Source organism: Elephantulus edwardii, unplaced genomic scaffold (assembly GCF_000299155.1).
Source record: "Elephantulus edwardii isolate Elephantulus edwardi_28Jun2011 unplaced genomic scaffold, EleEdw1.0 scaffold00300, whole genome shotgun sequence".
In the NCBI taxonomy this organism is placed as follows: Eukaryota; Metazoa; Chordata; class Mammalia; order Macroscelidea; family Macroscelididae; genus Elephantulus; species Elephantulus edwardii.
Window position 1 is genome coordinate 1,051,376 of NW_006400050.1, and position 7,679 is coordinate 1,059,054.

The window sequence follows — 7,679 nt, forward strand, 5'->3', positions numbered from 1 at the left end:
ACAGAGGGGAGTTTAGGGCTGTTGTACATAGGATCGCTATGAGTCCCAAGTGACTCAAAGGCACATAACAGCAACAAAAACCACATACCAAAGATTGTTTAAAGAATAAAGAACTATTTCTTGGAAAAAGTTCAAAATATAGCTACTTAGACAGAAGGGTGGTAGAACTTTGTCTTACATACCTTGGACAAGAAACCAGGGCTTTACAAGGAAGAATGTGGCATCAAGATTGGAGAAAGACTCTTCAACAACCTACAAAATGAAGATGACACAACCTTGCATGCTGAAACTGAAGAAGACCTGAAGTAATTGCTGCACAAGGTCAAGGAATGTAGTCTTCAATGTAGATTGAAGCTCGACATCAAGAAGACAAAGATTCTTACCACTGGGCCATTTGTCAACACCATGGTAGAGAGAGAACAGATTGAGGTTGTTAGCCATTATAACTTGCTCAGCTCCCCAATTAACTCTCTTAATACCAGCACTCAGAAGATCAAAAGACAAATTGCATTTGGAAAATCTCTTCAGAGTGCTGAAAATCAACAATGTCAGTCTAGAGACTAAGATGTGCCTGATCTAGGCCATGGTCTTCTCAATTACTTGCTATGCATCAGAGAGCTGGACAATGACTAAGGATGACAGAAGAATTGATGCCTTTGAGTTGTGATGTTGAAGAAGTGTCTTGAACATGCCATGGACTACCAAGTGAATTAATGAGTCTGTCTTGGAGAGGGTGAAACCAAGTCTCTCCTTGGAGGCTAGGATTTTGAAGCTCTTTCTGGGCATGTGGCCAGGAGAGACAGGTCCTTGGAGAAAGACATCATGCATGGAAAGGTGGATGGACAGTGCAGGTGAGGAAGGCCCAGGATGAAATGAATTGATCCCATATTTGGGGCAATGGGGGCTGGTGTTTTGGAATTAGTGAGACTGACTCAGGATAGGAAAAGATTCAAAGCTTCTGTACATAGGGTCACTTTAGGTCACAGGTGACCCAATGGCACACAACAACAACAACAACCTTGAACATGTTGTTAGGAGAGGCTATTCCTCAGAAAATAAATCTTCCTTGGAAAAATTAGTGAAGGTCGAGAAGAATTTCAACAAGATGTATTGACAAAGTGACTATACCAATGGGCTCCAAAACGTGAGGGAAGAATAGGATGGAACAGGAAAGGACACGTTTCAGAGCTAAATCCTCTACAAGTCCTGCTCAACTCAATGTCACCTAACAACAATATCATTTCATAAAATTATGTTGTTAAGTGCTATCTTGTTGATTATAACCCATAGTGACCCTATGAATAACAGGTCTGAAGCCCTCACTATGTCAGTCTACCTGGTTGAGGGTCTTCCTCTCCTTCGACTCTCTGCCTTTCTGAGTATCACGCTCCTTTCCAAAGAATGGCCTGTTCTAGTAACATGCCCTAGGTATGTGAGGAAAAGCTTTATCATCTTTGCCTCCAGAAAGCATTCTGTCTGTTCTCTCTGCAAGACATATTTATTTGTTTTTTTGTGGTTTTTTCTTTTTTTGGGGGGGTGGTGGTGGTTATATGTTTGTGTTTTGTTTTTGCTTTTGCATTTTGGAGTTTTTTTTGGCAGTTCAAGGTACGCTCAGTACTCTTGTCCAACAACACAGGTCAAAAACATCAATTCTTCTGCCATCCATATTCATTGTCTAGCTCTCAGGTGTATAGAAATGATCTGAAAGACAATGGCCTGAATCAGATGCACCTAAGACCTCAAACTGACATCAGAAATATCTAACTTCAGACGGTCCTAGTATAATATGGCTTGTGATTTCTTAACTGTTTGTCCCAAGGGTGTTAATTGTGGATCCAAACAAGATGAAATTGTTTATAGTTTCAATCTTTTCCCCATCTGTCAAAATTTTACCTATAGATTTAGTGGTAAGAATTTTTGTTTTCTTTACATGAAGATGCAAACTATAGGATTTCAGTCCGTAACATTGCTTCTCAAATGATCTGCTCTCCATATAGATTGAAGAGGTATGCAGATAGGATGCATCCCTGAAATGCACATTTTCTGGTTTTGAACCACGCGGGTTTCCTTGTTCTGTACTGACAACTGATTCCTGGTCGAAGTATAAGTTTCTCAAAAACACAATTAAGTGTTCTGAAATTCCCATTCTTCTCAGAGTTGTCCAAAGTTTGTTGTGATCCACATTGTCAAATACCTTTTCATAGTCAATGAACCACAGATACACATGCCTCTTGTGCTCTCTGCTTTCAGGTAAGATCTATCAGACATTGGCTCTAATGTCTCTAATGCCACAGTCTCTTCTGAAACCTCCTTGCAGATCTGACAATTCTTTGTCAATATACTACTCCAATTGTTTTTGGCTAATCTTTAGTAGGATCTTGCTTGCATGTGATATTAGTGATATTTTTCAATAATTTCCATACTTAGTCTTGTCAATTGTTGCATCTCCCACAAATTTTTTAACAAACTTGTCCAAGGGCTTCTAGCTTTGGTTCTGTAGGTTATCTACCGCAGGTCACCTCTACCAAATATAGTTGGTCTCTGGTTCTTTGCTTTCACTTTTGCTGTATTCCCTAGGTCTACCTGGTGCAAGAATCTCTGATACCAAAGTTTATAAGCTACATTCTGTACTTTTTCTTTGCTAATGGTGTGTGAGATTTTCTATTCATGAAGCTGAGTCTACTCAATTTAATGCTAAGACTACCCAATCCTCTTGTGAATAGATGAACACACAATATTTGCATATCTCCACTCACCCACATTGCAAAGTCAGAGTCAGTTAATGGATAGGAAAGTAATTTTGAACAATAAAACCTTGACACTAAAGGAGATATAAAGATAGAAGAGAAAAAGTAAAAGAAAAAAACCAGAATCTGAATGTGTATTGGTAATTCTTTCCCTAAAGTTGAACACATTGCCTTAGAATTGGAACTGATTCATGGCTGACCCTTTTCTGAATTCAGAAGAGTATAAATCCCATGGAGAAGATTATTCATATATATCCCACAGATCTTGGTTTAATTATCACTTCAGAGAACTGTAATCCTTGAGTTAGCAACATATCTCCCAACAGAATAATTAATTTCGTAGGGAGATTCAAGGATTCCTGTGAAAAATGACAGAATGAACATACACAAAATGTTACATAATTATAAATATGATGATAAATCAAGAAATATTTTTCTCTTTTTTTAATTGAGTAGCCAGAATAAAAACCCAGGCATTGTTTTCAATGACTAATGCAAACATTTACAGAAGCAATTTAAATAGAAGTGATAGAATCCAGCAAAGTTGGAATGCTGTTGTTAAGTCAGTAAAATTTAATAACTAAAAGGAAAATGTTATTAAAAAGTTAAAATTATGATAATGCAAAATATTAATAACTGGGAATAATGTTTCACTCAAATGATTAGGTTGTTGTAAAGTGCTGTTGAGTAGAATTCATAGCGACACTATGAGCAATCCATCTGAACTCTGCTCTAGTCTATACCATCCTTACCGTCCTCTATATATTGGAGGCCAATTCCAAAGACATTGCATCACTCCATTACACTGAAGGTTTTATCCTTTGTTGATTTTCAACATTTCCAAGCATGATGTCCCTTCACAAGGAATATCATCTCATAACAACATATCCAAAGTATGTGAGATGAAGCTTCCCCATCTTTGCCTCCAAAGAGCATTTGGTTGCACTTGCTTCATGACATATTTGGTCTTATGGCAGTCCGTAAGATGCTCTGCACTCTTCTCCAACACCATAACTCAACTGCATCAATTTTTCTCCTCCCATCTTTATTCATCATCTATCTCTCAGATGCATACCAGGTGAGGGGAAAGATTTTGGCTCACCTCAGTCTTTAAACTGATATCATTGCTCTTCAGGACTTTGGAGTGATTCAAGACAACACACTTTCTCCATGTTATTTATCTCCCAACCTCATGACTGCTGGACTAAGGGACTGTGGATCCAAGCAAGCTGAAATTGTTGACAATCTCAGTTTTTCCTCTGTCAAAACTATACTAAGTGGAAGTTATCTGTGGAGAAGGAAAATAACACCAAGCAGATACAGGAATAAAGAAAGAAGGTATAATTTATAACATTTTTCCTGGCATGTAATTCAATATGAGGAAAGACAAATTTAAAAAATTCACAAGAAAGTGCCAAGCAGATGAATGAGTTGATAGAATGGATTTAGAGTAGTCAGAGATGAGATAACAGGAATCTTAAGATAAAATACAAGGTGGAGAGCAGAATAAAAGGATTAAAAATAATTCTCTTGCTGCCTTGTATTTTAAACTACCATAGAATCTCAAGTAATGAAAGTATATGGATTTAAAGAGACCATTACATTTGAGAAAAGAGCATGACTGAATAAAAGAGTATGACTTTCTTGAATTTAGATCCAGAGAAAGTTAATAAATACTAAACAATGCTTAAACCAAACTTACTGTTTTGCTTGTGTAATAAAGTAGATTTAAATACTTGACAATATAGACCCAAATCAATTTCAAGCTCCTCCATTATATTCTGGTTCATGGTGAATTCCTATATTTCTCTGTGAAGATGCAGGTGGATCTGAACTGCTCACCTTTCACTTATCTGCCTAACATACAGTGTACTATTCTACCATCTTCTTTGAAATTATAGAAGCAAAGGCGGGTGGGTGAGGAATAATCGCAATGCAAACAAACACCAAACACACCAGAAGACATCTGTAGTTCCTCTGCAAAATGGACTGACTTAGTATTCTCTTATACATCCATGTTGTTGTTATATACCATCGAGTCAGAAACAACTCATAACTGCCTCTCCAGTGGGTTTCCAGAAGGTGTAAATCCCATTACAGGAGATTGTCCGTATTTCTCCCAAGAAGCAAATAGTGTATTCAAACCAACTGCCTTTATGTTAGCAGCACAGTTTCTTACCACGAGACCATCAGGACTTGTCAAGGTACATCCCTATATAAAGGAAATATGCTTGAATGTGTCAGAGATTGTGAGGATGGCACAAGATAGGACAGAGTTCAGATCTGTTGTTCATAGAGTCACTATGAGTCGTAATCGTCTTGTAAACACTGGACAATGGAAACAGAATGAGTGTCAAAATTCCAATAGCATAATCACGTATTTATCTGTTGCTGTTGTTGTTGTTATGTGCCGTTGAGTCGCTTGCGACTCATGGCGACCCTATGCACAACAGCCGTAAACTCCGCTCTGTCCTGTGCCAATCGCACTGTCTCTGACACTCCCATCCCAATTATCCCAGTCACTGAATCAATCCACCTCATAAAGGGCCTTCCTCTCCTGCACTGCCCCTCCACCCTCCCAAGCATGATGTCCCTCTCTAAGGACCGGTCTCTCCTCACAACATGTCCAAAGTATGTTAGACAGAGCCAAGGATTCTGAGGCTCCGTCCGGATTTATCTAGTATATATTTATTGGAGTCTGTTGGAGTGTAATAATAACAACTCTCATGCTCACTTAATTGCTATTTTAATAACTACTGCTTTGTGCTCATGGCAAGCTAAAATCTTTATCATTCATGAGATCTATTGAATACATTCATCCCTACATTACAACACTCTTAAGAAAATCAACATTCCAGATGCAAAGTGACATCATTGCCCCTTTCACTCACATTCTGTTCTGTTTTTTAAAATGTCACTACAAAAGGGCATTTAAAAGGAAAAGAAAGAGGGCTACTAATCCAGGGAATCTAGTTTAGTTAACCATTTTGACGGCCACATAGCAGCAATCACAAGAGAGGAGTAGTTATTTGGAGTAGTAACAAACTTGAAGGTAGCAACGAGGTAGTAATCTTTTGTTCTTTTGCTCAGAATAACAGGTTTTATATCTTTCATGCAACAAAATTTCTGTGTTATTAATAACATTTATTTTATCCCTTTAAATGGCAACTATAGTATAATATTCCCTGAAACTATTATTATTATTACACTACTTATTAAAGCTCTTCCCACAGAATCAGCAAAATACAATTCAGATTAAATTAGTAGATCCGACTAAGAAATAGTACATTCCCCACTCACTCCAGAAACCCACAGTGTGGAGCTACCTGCAAAGATTTCAGTGCTTTCAAATTCTATTACTTGACTGCTTCTTTTCCTTGGTACATCTTCGTCCTGCTTGTCTAAGGCTAGTTTATTCCATTTTCAAGTCCATGCATTTAAAAACAGTCTCTTGAAATTCTCATAAAATGGTATCCAGAAATATCCCTCACTTGTATTCTCCAAAGTACCTGAGAGCACAGGTAACAAATATAATTGAATAATCCTGTTATAAGATAAAGCCCTTACTTGCCTATATTACTTTAAAGAGGAAGCTTCAAGAACAGAAGGAAGAGAGCTTAATTGAAAGAGGATGGGACATAGGTAAATATAATAATAGAAAACAATTATGCCATAAGTAGAGCTTTTACTCACTATAGGTTTTAATTGTTTTCTATATCTCCTTTGTCATTTCTCTTAGTTGTGAGGACCTCTGTTAAACACCCAGAGGAAGGTGGTTCAAATCCCCTAGGTGTTGAGTGGGAGTAGTCTCCCATGCAATTGACAGTCTCTGGAAACCCTCTGGAGGGTCAGCTATGAGTCACTTCTGACGGGAAGGCACATAAAACCAACAACAACAGCAACTAAGTAGTCGAAGTTTTCTCTTTCAGAGGTTTAATAATTCTCTAGAATAAAAAAAAGATTTTATACTAATAACTCTTAAGGTAAATAAATAAATTACACAAAATTATATAAACTCTTAAAAGCAAAAGTATCAGTCCTTGTTAAATTGTTTTTGGATTTATATGTCTCTTAGAAAAAACATGATCTGAGCATAATGATTTTGGTGATATCTATGTATAAGTGTGCAGTGATTTTGGTAAAGAAATTACATCTGGTGGCCTTGTGGAAAGAAGCTTTGCTACAATGCCAAAGGTATGAGGTTTGAATCCAATAGCTGCTTCACGAGAGAATGATGAGCAGTCTCCTTCCATTTGACTAACTGCCTTGAAAATCTGCTGGAGGGTGAGCAGTGGGTCAGTTCTGACTCAACAGTACAGAACAAAAACATCAGACATAAGAATTTTAACTGTTCTCTTCCTCATCCGTTTCAATGCAGTATACATAATTTATCCCAATTTTTTCATTTATTATAGGGTATTATTATTATCATAAGAGTCCAGAATGAAGGTTGCAGAGTGGAGTATACTCAGGGAGGGGGCTGGGGGTTGGGGTGCGGGGGCACTGTATACCAATGAAGGAATTTTTCTTTTACTTTTCAAAGAGAAGACCGAACTGGAGATGGGGTGGGGATGGGGAGAAAAGTGCAACAATGAATGAATGGAAATTCAAAATCTCTGTAAATGTTCATTAAAATTAATAAAAAAAGAGAAAAACAAGGAACTCATGAAATATCATGCAAAATGATGACCCTGAAGGACATTATGCTGAGTGAAATATTACAGTCACAAAAGGACAAATGCTGTGTTAGTGCCACTGTTATAAAATCTGTCTGACATCGGGGTTGGGGGGAGACTGAGAAAGATGGGATAAATAATGTATATTGCATTGAAACAGATGAGGGAGAAAACTGTTTAAAAGGGATATATGATTAGGCATTATTGTTAGGAGTCCAGACCGAAGGCTGCATAGTAGAGTATACTGGGATCGAGG